The sequence below is a fragment of the Ursus arctos genome, unplaced genomic scaffold (assembly GCF_023065955.2).
Source record: "Ursus arctos isolate Adak ecotype North America unplaced genomic scaffold, UrsArc2.0 scaffold_39, whole genome shotgun sequence".
Classification (NCBI taxonomy): Eukaryota; Metazoa; Chordata; class Mammalia; order Carnivora; family Ursidae; genus Ursus; species Ursus arctos.
The window spans coordinates 245,004-264,429 of NW_026623055.1; the positions used below are offsets into that span (position 1 = coordinate 245,004).

The 19,426-nt window shown below is 37.5% G+C and overlaps 1 pseudogene; it reads left to right on the plus strand.

The window, feature by feature from the left end:
* The first annotated feature begins 5,154 nt into the window (after positions 1-5,154).
* Positions 5,155-13,771, plus strand: LOC125281896 (zinc finger protein 280B-like; annotated as a pseudogene).
* Positions 13,772-19,426: the final 5,655 nt, after the last annotated feature.

The following is a 19,426-nucleotide window of genomic DNA, read 5'->3' on the forward strand; positions in this document are numbered from 1 at the left end:
TGTCACTCCAGTCTTATTACAATGCTTTCTCCTACTGTAAGTGTGAATACTTCTGCCTCTCTTCCTGAGGATACTTATGATGGCATTTTGGGCCCATTTATATAATCCAGGATAATCTCCCCATCTCAGGATTCTTAATCACATCTGCAAAGACCCTTTTCCCAAATCAGGTAACATATGTATGTTTCAGGGAGTAGGATCTAATATTTTTTGAGGTCATTATTCATCCTACTACATTTCCTCATTCTTCCCCCCACCCCACCCCAGCCCATGGCAGCCACTAATTTATTTCTGTCTCTGTGGATTTGCCTATTGTAGACATTTTATACAAGAGAAATCATATAATATGTGGCCTTTTTGTGTCTGGCTTTATTCACTTAGCATCTTTTCAGGGTTCATCCATGTCATGCATATACAGCAGTAGTTTCCTTGTTTTCATGGCTGAATAATGTTCCATTGTATGGCTATACCACAGTTTATCCATTCATCAGTTAATGGGCATTTGGATTGTTTGCACTTTGTGGCAATTATGAATAATGCTGCTATGAACATTGTTGAGCAAATTTTTACATGGACTTATGTTTTCAACTTTTTGGGATATGTACCTAGGAGTGAAATTGCTGGATCATATACCTCTACATTTAGTTTTTGAGGAGCTGCCAAACTGTTTTCCACAGAGGCTGACCATTTTACAACAGTTGCACTAGCAATATGAGGATTCTGATTTCTCCACATTCTCTGGAACACTTTTTACCGTTACTCTTTTTGATTATAGTCAGCCCAGTGGATGCAAAGTGGTATCTCGTTGTGATTTTGATTTATATTTCCCTAATAACTAATGGTGTTGAGCAGCATTTCTTGTGCTTATTGTTTTGTATTATTTGTGTATCTTCTTTGGAGAAATGTCTATTCAAATTTTTTGCTCATTTTTTTTTGCGGTAAAAAATAGATAACATAAATTTTACCATCTTAGCCATTTTAGTGTTAAATGTATTAACATTGTTTTAAAATAGATCTCTAGAACTTCTCATTTTACAAAATTGAAACTCTGTATCCATTCCATTAAACAACAAAGTCCCTTTTTCCCTCTCTCCCTCCACCCTGGTATCCACCATTCTACTTTTTGTTTCTTTTCTGTTGCTTTGACTACTTTAGATACTTTGTATAAGTGTAATTAATATAGTATTTGTCTTTTTTGTGACTGGCTTTTTAAATTTAGCATAACGCATCCTCAGGATTCATGGATGTTGTAGTATGTGACAGGACTTCCTTCGTATACCTGGATATATCCCAATGTATGTGTATATATACATTTTAAAAATTCATTCATCAGTTGATGAACATTTGGGCTGCTTCCACCTTTTAGTTACCAGAATAGTGCTGCTGTGAACACGGGTGTGCAAGTATCTCTTTGAAATCCTATTTTCATTTCTTTTGGATATATACCCAGAAGTGGGATTGCTAGATCATATGGTAGTTCAGTTTTTAATGTTTTGGGGAGCCTCTGTTGCTTTGCATAGCAGTTACACCATTTTACATTCCAACCACAGCACCTAGGGATTCTAATTTCTTCACATCCTTACCAGCAGTTGTTATTTTCTGGTGTATTTATTTATTTTTATATATTTTGATAGTAGCCATCCTAAGGGGTGTGAGTGATATATCATTGTGGTTTTGATTCATAATTCTCTGATTACTATCATGTTGAACATCTTTTCATATACTTGGCCATTTGTTCTATCATTTTTGGAGAAATATTTTTTATTTAATAATAATATTTTTTATTATATTATATTAGTCACCATACAGTACATCCCTAGTTTTTGATGTAAAGTTCCATGATTCATTACTTGCGTATAACACCCAGTGCACCATGCAATACGTGCCCTCCTTACTACCCATCACCAGCCTATCCCATCCCCACCCCCACGCCCACCCCAAAGCCCTCAGTTTGCTTCCCAGAGTCCATAGGCCTTTGGAGAAATTTCTATTTAATTCCCTTGCCCATTTTTTTTTTTAAGTTTTTATTTAAGCGATCTCTCCACCCAACATGGGGCTCGAACTCACGACCGTGAGATCAAGAGTCACATGCTCTTCAGACTGAGCCAGACATCCCCCTTAAATAGGGGTGTCTTTTTATTCTTCTGATATAAGAGGTCTTTATGTATTGTGGATAAACGTCCCTTATCACATATATGATTTACAAATATCTTCTCCCATTCCATGGGTTGTCCTTTTACTTTCATGATGGTATCCTTTGAAGGACAAAGTTTTTAATTTGATGAAGTCCTTCTTTATTAAATTTATTTAAATTTGATTAATTAACATATAGTGTATTACTGGTTTCAGAGATAGAGTTCAGTGATTTATCAGTCTTATATAAATATATATATATATATATTATATATAATGCTCATTACATCCAGTGCCCTCCTTAATGCCTATCACTCAGTTACCCCATCCCCCACTCCCCTCCCCTCCAGCAACCCTCAGTTTGTTTCCTATGATTAAGAGTCTCTTATAGTTTGTCTTCTTCTCTGATTTGGTCTTTTTTTATTTTTCCCTCCCTCCCCCTATGCTTCTCTGTTTTATTTCTTAAATTCCACATATGAGTGAAATTGTATGATAATTGTCATTGATTGACTTATTTCGATTACCATAATACCCTCTAGTTCCATCCATGTCATTGCAAATGGCAAGATTTCATTTTTTGATGGCTGAGTAATATCCCATTGTGTGTGTGTATATATATATGTGTGTGTGTGTGTGTGTGTGTGTGTGTGTGTTTATACAATATATATACAATATATATACACATACACACACACACATATATGTATAGACACACACACACACACCCCACATCTTTGTCCATTCACCTGTTGATGGGCATCTGGGCTCTTTCCATAGTTTGGCTGTTGTGGACATTGCTGCTCTAAACATTGGGGTGCAGGTGCCCCTTCAGATCACTACATTTGTATCTTTGGGGTAAATACCTAGTAGTGCAATTACTGGGTCATAGGGTAGCTCTAATTTCAACTTTTTGAGGAACCTCCATACTTTTTTCCAGAGTTGCTGTACCAGCTTGCATTCCACCAACAGTGTGAGAGGGTTCCCTTTGATGAAATCCTGTTTATTTTTCTTTTGTCATTATTCTTTTGGTACCTTGTCTAAAAAACCATTTACTTCTATTTTTTTAAAAAAAGACTTACAGTTAGCTCTTACATTTAGTTCTACAATTGATTTTGAGGGTTTTTGTTAATATGCTGTGAGCAGGGGTCCAACTTCATTCTTTTGATGTGGAGGATGTTCAGTTGTTCCAGCATTTGTTGAAAAGACTTATCTGTTCCCCACTTAATTATTTTGCTATTCTTATGGAAAATCAATCAACCATTAGTGTATGGGTTTATTTTTGGACTCTGAATTGTATTTTATTGATCTGTGTTTCTGTCTTCATGGTAGTACCACACTCTTGATTACTGTAGCTTTGTAGTAAGTTTTGAAATCAATGTGAGATTTTCATTTCTTCTTTTTCAAGATTGTTTTGGCTGTTCTGAGTCTTTTGCATTTCCATATGAATTTTAATTTCTGTGAAAAAGCCAGCAGGGATTTTGATAGATCAGTATCAGGAATCTTGCCATCTTAACGATATTAAATCTTATCCATGAACATGGGATGTATGAATTTCCTTAGGTCTTTTTTAATTGCCTCAGCAAAGTAGTCAGTATAATTCAGCGTTTTCAGTATGAAAGTCTTACATTTTTTTGGGAAATTTATTCCTAAGTATTTTACCCTTTTTAATGCTAGTGTACATAGAATTGCTTATTTAATTTCATTTTCAGAGTGTTTGTTGCTAGTGTATAGAAATAGAGTTGATGTTTTATATTGATCTTATATTGTTTATAAGTTCTAATACTAATTCCTCAGGATTTTCTGTATACAAAATCATGTCCTCTCCAATATAGTTTTACTTCTTTTTTCCGGTCTGAATGCTTTTTTATTTATTTATTTTTTTCTTGCCTGATTGTCCTGGTTAAACAACCTCGAGTATAATGTTGAATCAGAATGGTAGAAGTGGACATCCTTGTGTTGTTCCTGGTCTTAGAGGAGAAGCTTTCAGTCTTTCTGCCATTAAGTGTAATGCTAGCTGTGGGTCTTTTACAGATGCCCTTTGTCTGAGAAAGTTCCCTTCTCCCAATTGTTGAGTGTGTTCCCCACCCTCCCCCCCGCAGAAGCTAGATTTTGTCCAGTGCTTTTTTTGTGGGCAGATGTGGGATTTTTGGTCCTTTATTCTATTAAAATGGTATAATGTTGATTGATTTTCATATAACGAACCAACTTTGCATTTCTTACATTAATCTCACTGGGTCATGGTGTATAGCCCTTTTTATATGTTATTAAATTGTGTTTGCTAGTATTTTGTTAAGGATTTTTGCCTCTATTCATAAGAGATATTGGTGTTTAGGTTTTTTTGTTTGTTTTTTGGCGTTGATATCTTTAATTTTGGTATAAATAGTACTGACCTCATAGAATGAGCTGGAAGTTTTCTCTTCTAATTTTTGAAGAGTTGATGAAAGATTAGTGCTAATTCTTAGATTGTTTTGATAGAATTTACCAAGATAGTCATCTGATCTTGGATTTTTCTTTTGGAGTTTTTTTTTTTTTTTATTACTAACTTCATCTCTTTGCTTGTTTTGGATCTATTCATATTTTCTAGGTTTGTTTTTTCAGAGTCAGTTTGGTAGTTTGTGTCTTTTTAGGAATTTGTCCATTTCATCAGAGTTATCTTATTTTTCAAATAGAATTGTTCATAGTGTTTCCTTAATTTTTTTTTTTTTAATTAATTTCAGGGAGGCCTGGGTGGCACAGTTGGTTAAGTGTCTGCCTTTGGCTCAGGTCATATCTTGGCATCCTGGGATCCAGCTTGGGTTGGGCTCCCTGCTGCATGCTGCTTCCTCTCCCTCCGCCCCTCCCCCGCTCCTGGCACTCGCGCGCTCTCTCAAATAAATAAAATCTTAAAACACATTTTTAAAAAAAATTCTGTGGTTGGTAGTAATATCCCCTCTTTATTTAAAAAAATAATGTATTGAGGGCGAAATTTGCATAACATAAATCAGTCATTTTAAAGTGAAAGATTCAGTGGCATTTGGAGCATTGTACATCTGCTGCTTCTATCTAGTTCCAAATATCTCAAACATTCCAAAGTAAAACTCTACCATTAAGCAGTTTCTCTCCATTTCTCCTCTCCCATCCCCTGGCAACTACTAATCTGTGTTTAGATTCTATGGCTTTATCTATTCTGGATATTTCCTGTAGATGAAATCATACAGTATGTGAACTTTTCTATCTGACTTCTTTCACTTTGCATGTTTTTAGGGTTTATTCAGGTTGTAGCAAGTATCAATACTTCATTCCACTTTTTAAAAAGTAAGTTAATTATTTTTATTGAGGTATAATTGGCATATAACATTATATTAGTTTTAGGTATAGGGCATGATGTGGTGTTTGTATAAATTGTGAAATGTTCACAGTAAATATAGTTAACATCTGTCACCATACGTAATTATTTTTTGTCTTATGATAAGAATTTTTAAGATCTACTCTCCTAGCAACTTCAGATATGCAATACAGTATTATTAACTATAGTCACCATGTTGTGCATTACAGCTCCATAACCTATTTATTTTATAACTGGAAGTTTGTACCTTTTGATCCCCTTCATCCACTTTACCCCTCTCCCTTGCCTCTGGCAGTCACCAGTCTATTCTCTCTATGAGCTTATTGTTGTTCTTTACAATTTCATGTATCAGTGAGGTCATGCAGTATTTGCCTTTCTGTTTGACTTATTTCACTTAGCATAATGCCCTCAGGTCCATCATATTGTTAATGGCAAGATTTCATATTTTTTATGGCCGAATAATATTCCATTGTTTGTATATACCACATTTTCTTTATCCACCCATCAGTGGACACTTAGGTTGTTTCTGTATTTTGGCTATTGTAAATAATGCAGCAGTGAACCTGGAGATGCCTTTATTCCCTTTATGGTTGAATAATATTCCAGTGTTTGTATATACCACAATTTGTTTACTCATCCATTGATGGATATTTGTATTATTTTCACCATTAAGTTCTTGTGAATCATGTCTATAAACATGCATGTACTTTACATGTACTTGTCTGAGTACCTGTTTTCAGTTGTATCAGGCAATACCTAGAAGTGGACTTGTGGAGTCATATGATAATTCAGTGTTTAACTTTTTGAGGAACTGCCATAATATTTTCCACAGAAATCCTCTGGTTTTTGCAAGCTTTTGGTTAATTTCTAGGATGAAAAAGCTTGATTTTGACAATTTTTGCTGTTGTTCTCTTTGCTTTTATGAGGGAGGGAATATTTGTAGTTTCTTATTTCAGCATTCACTTTGACCTTACCTTATTGCTGGCATTTAACAAATTAACATTGTCCTTTTTTTTTTTTTTTTTTGGTCATCTTTTTTTGTGGTTCTCTGTAGCCCCTCTTTAAATCATTCACCATTCACCTGATACTTCCAAACCCTTTCGAAACACTTGGTCTTAGAGAAAGAACTTCCTTCTGAACTAATAGGCCACTTTTAGGTTGAACTGCCTCCCTGCTCATCTCTACTTTGTGGATTCTTCTAAGATCCTGCTCTTGGGAGGTGAGGAAGGGCAAGGGAGAATGGCTGAAAGTGACTGACCATAGTCATTCTCCTGAGGTTGAGGGTACAGGGTTCTCACATTTGCTGTAATAGTACACTTCAGTGGGTCCCGGACCTGAAGAAAATTGGCTGTTCCTCAAATCTGAACATTTCCTACTTCTTCCCTCAGCCCACTTTCCTTTGTTAAATTTTTGTAACTCCTAGATAATTGTTTTCCTTTCACAAATATTTAAGACTTATGTGCCAGGACTGCTCTAGGATTTGGGAGAAAACAATGAAAAAAACAGACAAAAACAAACAAAACAAACTAAAAAACGAAACAGAACTTTTCCAATGGAAAGAACTGACAGTCCAGTGGAGAAAGAAAGGTATATAATATAATGTTAGGTATATATATATATATACATAGAATATATATATATATGTGTGTGTGTGTGTGTGTGTGTATAAAATACATTCTTTGGTGATACAGAAGGTGATGTTATGAAATTAGGAAGAATATAATAGAGCAGGGTTATAGGATTGAATGTTGGGTAGGTAGGAGTGTTGTAGTTTTATTTTTTTATTTTTATTTATTTTTTTAAGAATTTATTTATTTATTTGAGAGGGAGAAAGTGAACACACAAGCAGGGGCAGGGGCAGGCAGAGGGAGAAGCAGTCTCCCTCCTGAACAGGGAGCCTGATGCAGGACTCGATCCCAAGATCCCGGGATCATGACCTGAGCCGAAGGCAGACTCTTTTTTTTTTTTTTTAGAAATTTTATTTATTTATTTGACAGAGAGAGAGACAGCAAGAGAGGGAACACAAGCAGGGGGAGTGGGAGAGGGAGAATCAGGCTTCCCCCTGAGCAGGGAGCCCAGTGCAGGGGTCCATCGCAGGACCCCGGGATCATGACCTGAGCCAAAGGCAGACTCGTAAGTGACTGAGACACCCAGTCATCCCAGGAGTGTTGTAATTTTAGATCAGGTGATCAGAGCGAGTATATGGTAAAGGTAAGTTTGGACATGACTTAAAGGAGATAGACGTGTTAGCCGTGCAGATATCTGGGAGATAAGAATTTCAAGCAGAGCCTAAAGGGAACAACAGGGAAGCCACTGTGGCTGGATTGCTGGGCTTCAACATACGAATTTTGGAGGGACACAGTTTGGTCCATAGCATAACTTAAAATATATTCTCTGAAATTGGAGGAGTCATTTAACATGTAGGAATAGTAGAGTGATATAAATTACAGGGTGTTTTAAGATTCCTCTAGTGGGGTATGCAGTTGGTGGTAATTTGAAGGACAGAGAGACAAGACAATTTGGAGCCTAGTGCAGATGTATAAACATGAAGTAACCAGTGGACTCAAACGTAGAAATTGGGGGGAAGAGCTTTAGTAGGAATGGAAATGAAAGGTAGTTAGAATGACTAATGCTCTAAAAAGTTATTTAGAACCACTTACAAGTTTCTGTGAATAATTTGATGGAGGTTGGGGGAGGTTTGAACAGTTTTTATAAAATACGAGATTAGAATTGGATCCAGTGAGACTCTGATCCTTAGAGACTGAGCAATTAATAGCACCATCACCAGAAATGTAGACATGCATTAAGTTAATAACACAGAATAGGGAATAACACAGAACTAGAATTCAGGAATCACGAATTTTAGTGCTAACTCTGTCTCCAGACCTCACATGTAACTTCAGATGAATCATAAATTTTTCTAGGCTTTAAATGTCTATCCTCAGATAATTCTGATGCTTACATTAGTTGTCAAATTAGATTTTATTCTATTTTTAAAAAATTTTTTAACTCTAAGTTTTAAATTATATTCTGATTTTTATGATATCAGGGAGAATATTAATAATTTCAACTTAGGGGGCGCCTGGGTGGCTCAGTCATTAAGCGTCTGCCTTCGGCTCAGGGCGTGATCCCGGCGTTATGGGATCAAGCCCCACATCAGGCTCCCTGCTGGGAGCCCTGCTTGTGTTCCCTCTCTCGCTTGTGTTCCCTCTCTCGCTGGCTGTCTCTCTGTCAAATAAATAAATAAAATCTTTAAAAAAGGATAATAATTTCAACTTAGAATTATTTCTTGAGATGATATTAGAGCATCATGTGGAATTACCTAGAAGACAGTTACTAGAAATGTGGAAGGTGATACTCCGGAGGTTAGATTAGGGTAGAAGTTCTCCCATAGAACATTTTTGATTGCACATGTAGGGGATTTCTACTAGCGTCTCGTAAGTAGAGGTCAGGGATACTGCTACACATCCTAAATGCACGTGACAACCCCCACAACAGAGAGTTATCTGGTCCAGACATGTTAGTGGTGCTTATGTTGGGAAACAGTGGACTAAGTGGCATCATCCTGGAGTTAGATGATTGAAGTTGTTATATAGACAGACCAAACCAATTTCAATGACTCTAAAGAGCAGTGTTTTCAGATGTGCCTTATATATTTTCTTGCATTACATATCTCCTAATTATGTACTTGATCTTAGTTTTAAGAAGGTTGTAAATCACTATTCATGACACACTTGACTGTAGACTTCATGCATTCACCACTTTCTTCTTAGTACTTTGTTAGTGTCATACCAGTGTTGGGCAAGCAAAATATAGTTGCAGAACAAGTGATGAAAATAATAAATAATTTTTCTGCTTATTATTGTTTCTTTTTTGACTTACTTTGAAGTTGGTACACACATCTCAGGATTAAGTATCTATGTGTTCCAAAATTATATGTTGATGTACTAATTAAATTAATGGGAGGTACATGGCACATATTAGATGCCAGTTTAATTTTTATAGATGGAGTTTGAAAGGTCTACATTGGACTACAATGAGTTCTGACATTAAGTTTTCAGCAACTTGTGAGTTATCCATAGTTTAAAGTACCTACATCTTGCTAGCCCAAAACCAGTGTTTTTCAAACCACGAGTAGTGAGCCATTGTTGAATCATAATTGATTTTGTAGGTCATGACCAATTTAAGAAAAATGAAATAGAAAATATTAGAATAAGCATCCCATGTAGTAAAGCAGTTGTTATTTATATGTTTGTGTAGTGAGACTCCATACGCATTTTTTTTTTTTACTATGGGTTGTGATAAAAAATGTTCTTAAAAAGCTAGAAGCTTTCAGTCCTTCATGGGCCTACAGAATATCTGACATGGACAAGGTTCTGAGAGTGAAGCATAGAAAATGCGGAATTAATGGACTACATCTGTTCTACAAATAAAGATTGTTAATGAAAGTCACTATTAATTCATTTAACAAATTCTTTATTTGAGCTCCCTCCCATATTGTGCCAGGCACTGTTCTTTGTGGTTGGGATACAGAAGTCAACAAAAGATAATATCTGTCCTTTGGAGTTTACATTTTACTGGATGTACAGTAGAAAAGAATCAAGATTATAGATAAAGTTTATAATGTGTTAGGTGGTGATAAGGACTTGAAGGTGAGGGGAAGGGAAGAGAGACTGGGAATATGAATTGCAGTTGGTTGGAGTATTTGAGAACCTCTTTGAGAAGACTTGCAATAGAAGTCTGAAGATGGTGAGGATTCAGTCATGCAGGTATCTGGATGATGAGCATTCATATTAGGACAGCAAATACAGGGCCCTAAGCAAGGTAAAGTGTTTAAGGTGTTCAAGAAATAACAAGGCAGTTAGTGTGGTTAGAGTGAGGTGGATAGGGGAGAGTAGTGGGACATAATGCAGGGCAGTACGTAGGCCTGGAAGCATGGTCTTGCAGGCATTGGCGATATTAGAGCACTTGGCCTTTTACTGAGTGAACTAGAAAGCCGTTGGAGGGTTTTGAGCTGAGCAATGATATAATCTGATTTGACAGTATTACTTTGCCTGCCATGTGGAAAAGAGACTGAGGTGGGCTGAAGGAGGAAGTTCTGTTGGATTTAAGTTCAGCAGGGAAGTCAGGATTAGAGGGAGAATTTTAGGAGACATCAGTGAATGGACTATAATTAAGGCCTTGAGTTGGGATGAGATTATCAAGAGAGTTTGTTCCCAATTTGCTAGGCACATGCTAAGCACTTGACATTGAATTATGCTGTTTGTTGACAATGAGTAGGTACTCCTACTCTGTTCTATGAATTTGGCACTTTATGAAATTAGTGTGTATGAATCAATTGAGATATGTACATTTACTCTAACATTTTCTTTAATTCAGCTACAAAATAAGGTACCATTGGATTGTTGGTGCTTTTTAAAAAAGAGCTGTTACCTTAAGTGTAAGAAATAAGAACTTTTGCCTTTAAGATAAAACGCATTTAAAAGGTTTGAACTTGCCAAAGAAGATGCAGCTGGTTTGTGGCTGACTTACAATTCCAGCTTAATCTTCTCTGACTCCAGAGCCCATGTGTCTAAACACTGCACAATGGTGCATACCCTTTACGTGTGATTTCACCTAGTGATTAGTTATTAGTTTTTTCCTCTTTTTTTTTAATAGAAGAAATCATAATCAGCTTAAAGCAAAGCTACGATTATAGAGTTGCATAGACAGAATAATTGTAGGCTTTAAGCTGTCATTTATCCTCTGTGAGTTTTAGTGTCCTTATCTTATAAAATAAGGGTGTTTATAACTACCTTAGAGTTTTGGAGAGAATTAAGTAAGATAATGCATTTTTCTGTACTTACTGATGTATAGTGTGTTTGTACTTAGGTGGCAGTTTATATAAAGAAAGCACTGGGACTGGCCACACCTTCAAGAATAAAAAAAAAGAAATTAAAAAATGGAACAGCCATGTATGTTATGTGAAGAAGAACAAGAACCAGAGCCAGAGCCAGAACCAGAACCACAGCAGAACGTAGAATAAACCAAAAAAGTAGATGATGAAGACGCTGAGCTGATCTTTGTTGGGGTGGAGCATGTAAGTGACGACGCTGAGCTGATCTTTGTTGGGGTGACTTCCAATTCAAAACCAGTTGTTTCAAACATTTTGAACAGAGTCACCCCAGGTTCATGTTCAAGGAGAAAAAAGTACGGTCATCTCAGAAAAGGTACTGCTCACAAATTGCAACCTATAAGTCATGTGACCCCTATATCAGAAGCAGTGACTGCCTTGCCAGTTTCTGAATCTGAATCAAGATCAACAGATAGTCCCATTATTATTGAGCCCTTGTGTAAACCTGATTATAAAAATAATTCACCACAAGTCGTGCCTAATAGCTCTTCAGAGTTATGTTCTCCTTTGATTACATTCACAAGTTCATTGCAGCATCCAGCAGGAGCAGCACTTTCTGGAGGAGGTATGAATAAAAGTACTTGCATATCAAAGCAACTTTCCACTGCTGAAGTAAATGACATAAATCCCAAAAGACCTAAACTCAGTGATGGAATCATAGGGGGACATGCTTCAGCTTTGTCCCCTTCAGGTATCTTTCATACAATGACTTCGCAGCAAAGCACACTCTCAAACAGTGTTCATACCTCATTAAGCCATGTTCAGAATGGAGCACCTTTTCCAACAGCTTTGCCAAAGGACAGTGTCCATTTCAAGCCTATAAATCCTGTTAAGGAAAACAGACTAGCAAAAACAGACTTTTTGAGTCTAGCAAGTCAAAACCAGATTGTTGATCCCAAGAAAGGAAGTCTGGTCATATTACTTCGTGACTTTTATTATGGGCAACATAAAGGAGATGGTCAGCCAGAACAGAAGACTCACACAACCTTTAAATGCCTCAGCTGCTTGAAAGTTCTAAAAAATGTCAAGTTTATGAATCATATGAAGCACCATTTGGAACTTGAGAAACAGAGGGGTGACAGCTGGGAAAGCCACACCACCTGCCAGCACTGCCACCGGCAGTTTCCCACTCCCTTCCAGCTGCAGTGTCACATTGAAAGTGTACAAACTATCCAGGAGCCTTCTACTGTCTGTAAAATTTGCGAATTGTCATTCAAAACAGACCAGGTCCTCTTGCAGCACATGAAGGACAATCATAAGCCTGGCGAGATGCCCTACGTGTGCCAGGTTTGCAATTACAGATCGTCAGCCTTTGCTGATGTGGAAGCACATTTCAGAAAATGCCATGAAAACACTAAGAATTTGCTCTGTCCATTTTGTCTCAAAATTTTCAAAACTGCAACGCCATACATGTGTCATTATAGGGGACACTGGGAAAAGAGTGTTCATCAGTGTTCGAAATGCCGGCTACAGTTTTTAACTTTCAAGGAGAAAATGGAGCACAAGACCCAGTGTCATCAAATGTTTAAGAAACCTAAGCAGCTAGAGGGATTGACCCCCTGAAACAAAGGTAGTTATTCAAGTGTCACTGGGACCTCTTCAACCAGGATCAGTGGAAGTAGCATCCATTACTGTGAACACGTCTGATTCTGAACCATCACCCTCCAGGTCTAAAAGTAGAATTTCAAAAAAACCTCGTTAATTCTAGTTTCAGTAAATCTAAAACAGGTATTTCAATCAAAGTCAAAAATCCCATAAAAATTTAAAAAAAATACAAACCATACATTATTCATCAGCATCAAAAATAGTGAAACTGAGTCATTTATGAGTTTCTTTTTAAATTCATGAAATACAGTATTGTCTGATCTGAATTTTGAGATATTATTTAAGAATTTGTTACCTGGTTTTCATGTACTGTGTCTGGCTTAACACATAAAAGATGTTTTGTGTATGTATGTGTGTGAGAGAAAAAAGTGGAAACCTATTTATTATTTTGATATTTCATGTTACTTGTAAGTTTGAAAGCTCTCATTTCTGTATATAGAATCTATAGGGTTTTTTTAAGTACTTAATTTTAACTTCAACCTTTTCCATGCCCTGAAGATTTCAATATTAACTCTAGTCAGACTTGAATGGCTTTGTTTTATCATGGTTCCATTTGCTGCTGAGTGCCCAGAAGTGTCTGTCTTGTGTTAGTCTGAATCAATCTGACTCTGAAAGCCTGAGTATGGAGAAGTTGAGGGACGAGGTGTGGCATGAATGGGAACCAGGAACCGGGAGGTTAGTCAGTGGAGAGCAGTGGCTTCTTATTCTGGTTGAGGGCACGCACACACACACACATACACATTCACTCTAGTTTTGGAGCCAAGGAAGATAGAACACTGTCTCAGAGTGTCTTTTCCTAGCACAAGAACATCCAAGGAAGCAAAACCATTAAAATAAAATGCTTGGCATTTTGGCAAGGGACCCCTGCAGACATGAAAAAATTACTGTATCGTTGGTTTCAGATGGAAAAGCAGGGGTAATGAATAGAATGGGGTCTGGTGCCACTGGACCTCCTGTTGAGTGATCCAAAGGAACTCCATTTGTTCCCTTCCCTCTTCCTTCTGGCTGGCCTTTGGTCAGGACGAATTAGCCTTATACGCCTCTTAGTCACAGCAGTAAAGCAAGTAAAATTTCTCAAGGGAAAGAAGCCCTGACGTCCATAGTTTGAACTACACTGGACCCGTAGTCTGAACTGAAAAGGGCCCAACAAATGGTATCTATCCAGTTCAAGGACTAGGCTAAATTTAGTTCTTGTACTATTAAGCTGGAATGGGGTTGTCCAAGAATAGTAGGTAGTGGATAAAAGCAGCCCATGGTGACTGAGTAAAATTAAACCCATTATAGGGCTTTTCCTTATATTTTTCTGTGTACGTGGATCTTAGCCCAGTTGAACATGTGAAATTTGCAATTTTGTTTCTTGCCTTAGACATGAATGTATTACAGTTAACAGTTATTCTGTGTTGTGTGTATAGTTTCCCTTATCAAACTAGTTGAGGTTAAAGTTGTGCTGGACACACTCCGATGTGTAAGAAATGTCCCATTTATTTCATTAGGTATTAGGTCTTAGAGTTATTGTCCTTCACCTAATCTATTCAGCTGTCTAATCCTTGACTATACTGTGAGGGGAATATTTTCCCCTTGCCATTTCCAAGGACTCTGACATAACTGGAGTGCTCTCTGAATATTGGTTCCTGAACATCATCCTTGGCTGTTTCTGTGGGTTCCCAGGATTGAGTCTCCTGGATATTTTCTAGTGCCATCCCTTCTTTCTCCGCCTTGACTCAAGTACCTATAAGCCTGTGCATGACTTAAGGAACCTAGGATGCTGTCCATAGACCTGAGCAAGGAGAAGTGTCTCCTATTTTCCCTTGCTTTCTCCTCTTCTTTAACGGTACCTTATCTCTCCCCACTTTTTTCTTCCCTTCTCAATCTTGTTAAAGTCCCTAAGCTTTCACAGAAAGCTGGGAAGTGCTAGTCCTCAGGGGCTTAGCATCCCTTCTAGAATGGGGAAGGAGGACAGATAACAAGGTAGTTGCAAGTTTGTCTATGTTTTAAAGAATTTCCTGAGTATAGATTCTGTTGTATTTATTTGCTCAATGCTTGATTGATTTGCACTTTGAACATTTTACTAGGCCTTTTTATTAGTTTGCTTTGGCCAAGGCACTTTGTTGATATTTTAGCCTGAACCTATTTCTTCAGGTGGAGAGAGAGAGCGAGAGAGTGTGTGTGAGTGAATGAATATGTATGTATGTGTGTGTATGTGCACACTTGTTTTAGTCTCAGGTGGAAACTTGTGTATAAATAGATATGCAGACTTTTGCATACTTATCTCCCTTGTTCTGTTCTTATAACAAATTCTGTTTTGAAAACAGTAAAAATATGAAATATTTTAGTTCTGGTTTTTTTTTGTGGTTGCTTGGTATTACCAACACTGTTAACTGTTGTTTGCTCTTTAACTAAACTATGACCCTAAGGAGTACAAATTGTTATTTATTGCCAACTACAGGTTCTGGTGATAACGGCCCCTGTCTACCTCCTCTCGCTTCTCCATCCTCCGCCATGCTACTCAACCATTGTCCCCACTGGTGCACTAATTTGACACACTGGCCTTGCTTTTCTTTAAGCAAATCACATTTCTTCCTGTTCCAAAGACTTTGCAACTGCTCTGCTCTTAGAATGCTTTCCTCTTGGGCCTGCATGGCTGGCTACCTCACTTAATTGTGTGGACACTTCCTTTAGCTTACTGAGCTTCACCAGTGTTCGGAAGATACTGACAACGAAATCTCTGTCCACCTTCTTACTCCTCCCCCTTTTAAAGGCACTTTAAGCCTCCTCACTCCCTTTTTCCTCTCCAATCTGGTTAAATTTCCTAGGTTTTCACGGAAAGCTGGGAAAAGATAATCATCAAAAGCTTTGCTTCTCTTAGAATTGAGCTACCTTGAGTCAATTTCTGTGCCTGTAACCAAAAGAAACTGAATATAGTGAGTTCAGTTCTTTCGGGAGCTTTCTCTGTTTTTCTATTGATACCTCTATATTTTTTTAAGGCAATGTCACTTTGTTTTGTTTACAAATATATTGAATATCTGTCAAGATTACTATTTTGTTATTGCCCTTTGTGAATTTCCATGTCTATTTTGCTTGTTCTTTCAGATGAAATTTATTATTTTGTTAATGTTGCCAAAAATTGTAAGTAAAATAGCAATTGTAGTAATAAATTTTTTTTGAAAAAAGAAGAAGTTTTCGTTTTATTATCTTTTCACCAGTAAAGTTGAAGTTAATTTTTATTTGGTACCACTATGGAGACTGCCATCCTGCCAGTTGTGTTTATTTTTAATCATATTGCATTGGCCAGAACTTCAAAACAGTGCGATAGATGTAAGTGAGGTTTTCTGCTCTTGGTTTTAGTGAGAAATGCTTTACCATTAAAGGTAATGAATTCCTGCCTTTAGAATTTTTAAAGAAAATTGCTTAGTTTTATTGGCTAATTTACAATGTCTATTGAGACAGTCATTTACATTTTCTTTACTATCCTAAGTTATGCTCAGCCTGATTCACAACTTTTCTATTAGAAACCTTCCTCTCCTTTTTTTTTTTTTTTTTTTAACATTTTATTTATTAGAGAGAGTGAGCAGGAGAGAGAGAGCCCAAGTGGTGAGGGGAGAGGCAGAGGGACAAGCAGACTCCTCATTGAGCAGGGAGCCAGACGCAGGGCTTGATTCCAGGACCCTGAGATTATGACCTGAGCCAAAGGCAGATGCTTAACCAACTGAGCCACCCAGGGGTCCTGAAACCTTTCCTCTCCTGAAGTAATATTTCCACTTAGGGTTGAATATTATCTTCTACTCAGAATCTCATTCCTTTTCTCTTTCTCATTTTGAAATATATTTCCTTTCCCTTCATTAAATTTGCCAATTTTATCAGTTTCTGGTTTCCTTTTCCCCAGGAGCAACCCTTGGTTTATTATCTCAACTAATTTTGTTTTCTCTATTTTTGTGTTGATTCATTATATACCTCTACTTTCTTTAGGATTTTTTTTAATAAAGACCTTTTATTTTAAAAGCTTCATTTTTTAAAAAGATTTTATGTATTTATTTGACAGAGATAGAGACAGCCAGCGAGAGAGGGAACACAAGCAGGGGGAGTGGGAGAGGAAGAAGCAGGCTCATAGCAGAGGAGCCTGATGTGGGGCTCGATCCCACAATGCCGGGATCACGCCCTGAGCCAAAGGCAGACGCTTAACCGCTGTGCCACCCAGGTGCCCCTAAAAGCTTCATTTTTTTTCTTTAATAGAAGATTTAAACTTTGCCTACCTTTGTTTATAGCTTTGTATCCCAAATATTTTGATGGCATATTTTCATTTTTATTAAAGTTTTCATTCTACATATTTTTTTGAGTAAGTTAATCCCAAAGGTATGCAGGCTGAATGTTTTAGACTGAATTTACAGTTTACTGTGAATTAAATTTTCCTTGGAGCTTTGAGTGTGGGTATACACTAAATGTCTTTATATACACACATCCTTTTCAAATTACTACATGGTTTATTAAAAAATATTTCTGTTTGATTAAAATATGAACTTCTAATTCTAGAAATCTGTCCCCCCCCAAATGAATATAGTATAAAAGGTGAAAGTATAAAAATACTCATTTGGAAGAAATTCCTAATAACAAAACTTGGAAATGTTAAAGAAAAATTATTCCTGACATCTAGGGTGTAGAATAAGGAATTTGATCTGATATTAAGGGTGGTCAGATATCAATGGTGGGGAGTTTTCCCTAAATTAACCTAGCAGGATTCTTGCTAAAATGGGACTAAAGGCAGAGCCCAAGGTGGGAGTATATTGTCTATTGCTTTATAACAAATTACCACAAAACTAAGAGCTTTAAAAAAAATATTTCCCACTGTTTCTGAGAGTTGGGAATCCAGGAGCAACTTAGTTGGGTTGTTGTGGCTCAGAGCTCATGAAGGCCTGAGTGAGCCTGGAGGATTTGCTTCCAAGATGGCTCGCTCGCATGGCAAGGAGGCTGCACCGTCTGTTATGACCTAGTCTCAGACATTTTACTCTGTTGTTTCTACAATATTCTATTCATTAGAAGTGAGCCACAAGTCCAGCCCATATACCAAGGGGAAGGTAATTGGGCTCCATCTTTGAAGGGAAAAAAATATGGGCATAATTTTAAACTACCAGGTTTCATACTTGGGCCACATTATTTATTACATACCTCCTAGTGTTCAAAATACATTCACCTCCTGAACCTCACCTAAATCAGGTCTAGACGTGGATCAGGTTCTAGGGTGGTATTCCTTATGTGCAGTATCTCAAGTACAGTTTCTTTAGATCTTTGGACCTGTGAACCAAAGAGGTGAGTTATCTGCCCACCTACATCCCCACCTAACACAAAGGTGGGACCGGCATAGGACAACCTCTATAGACATGCCTGTTCAAAAAGAGGAAGGGGAGATGGCAATCATTTGTTAGTAGCAATTCTGAAATCCCATTGGGTGCATGCCTTCATTGATTAGGACTCAAGGCCTGGAAATCCTCTTGGCTTTGATCTCAGGACTCTTGATTCTGCCCTACGACATACTTCCTTTTTTATGAAAGGCAGTACATGGTTATAGCTGAGTTGTTTGCTCAGCCTGCTTCCTGCTCATAGCAGGTAGAAGTCCAAAGTTCTCTTTTCATTTTTTAGTCTGTGGCCCTTTCGGTGCAAGCTAAAGACATTTCTTCAAGTTTATTCTCTTAAAAGCTTCAAGTATATTCTCTTAAAAGCTCTGTCATGCTAAAATGACACAGAGCTTTTTAATCTAACTGGTGTTCATGCCAAAGAAGTCCACTCCAAAGCCACAACCACACATCTCAGGATATGACCTAGTCCATCTTGGTTTTGTGCCGAGACAGCTGAGGGACGACACCCCTAAGCTTAGTAGAAGCCCTATTGTGTGATTGAGGTGACCTTTAGAGGACCTTGACCTGACTGGATGGTGCTCTGGCTCATCACCTTTCATCTTTCTGAGCCTCAGAGAATTTTATAGTCAAACTCCCATCTCTAGACCACAATTTCTTTAGTGCCCTGGGTATGCTCTTTGCTTGGTAGCCATTAATTTCAGCATCTTTTGCCATCTGAAGAGACCGGAAATTTTCAAAACCTGCAAGTTCTGGCTCTTGTTTTATTTAACAGTCCTACCCTTAACCTCCCCCCCCCTTCATATCGTACTATAAGCAACAATAAGAGGCAGCCAGGTGGTACTTCCAGCTCTCTGGCTGGAAATCTCCTCAGCTAGATGATTCAATTCGTTCGGTACGTTTTCTACTTTTCATACAACTGAAGGTGTTAGTGTTACCAAACTTTCTGCCACTACGTAACCCCTTTCTCAATTTTCCACTGGCATGTTCCTCACTTTTAAGCCCTACTGCAGTGTTCTCAAAGTTCAATTTTTGTGTTTGTTTTAATACTCAGTCTTGCACTAGCACTCTCCTCAGAGTCCTTCCAGCTTTTGCCCACTGCCCAGTTCCAAAGCCGTAGTTTAG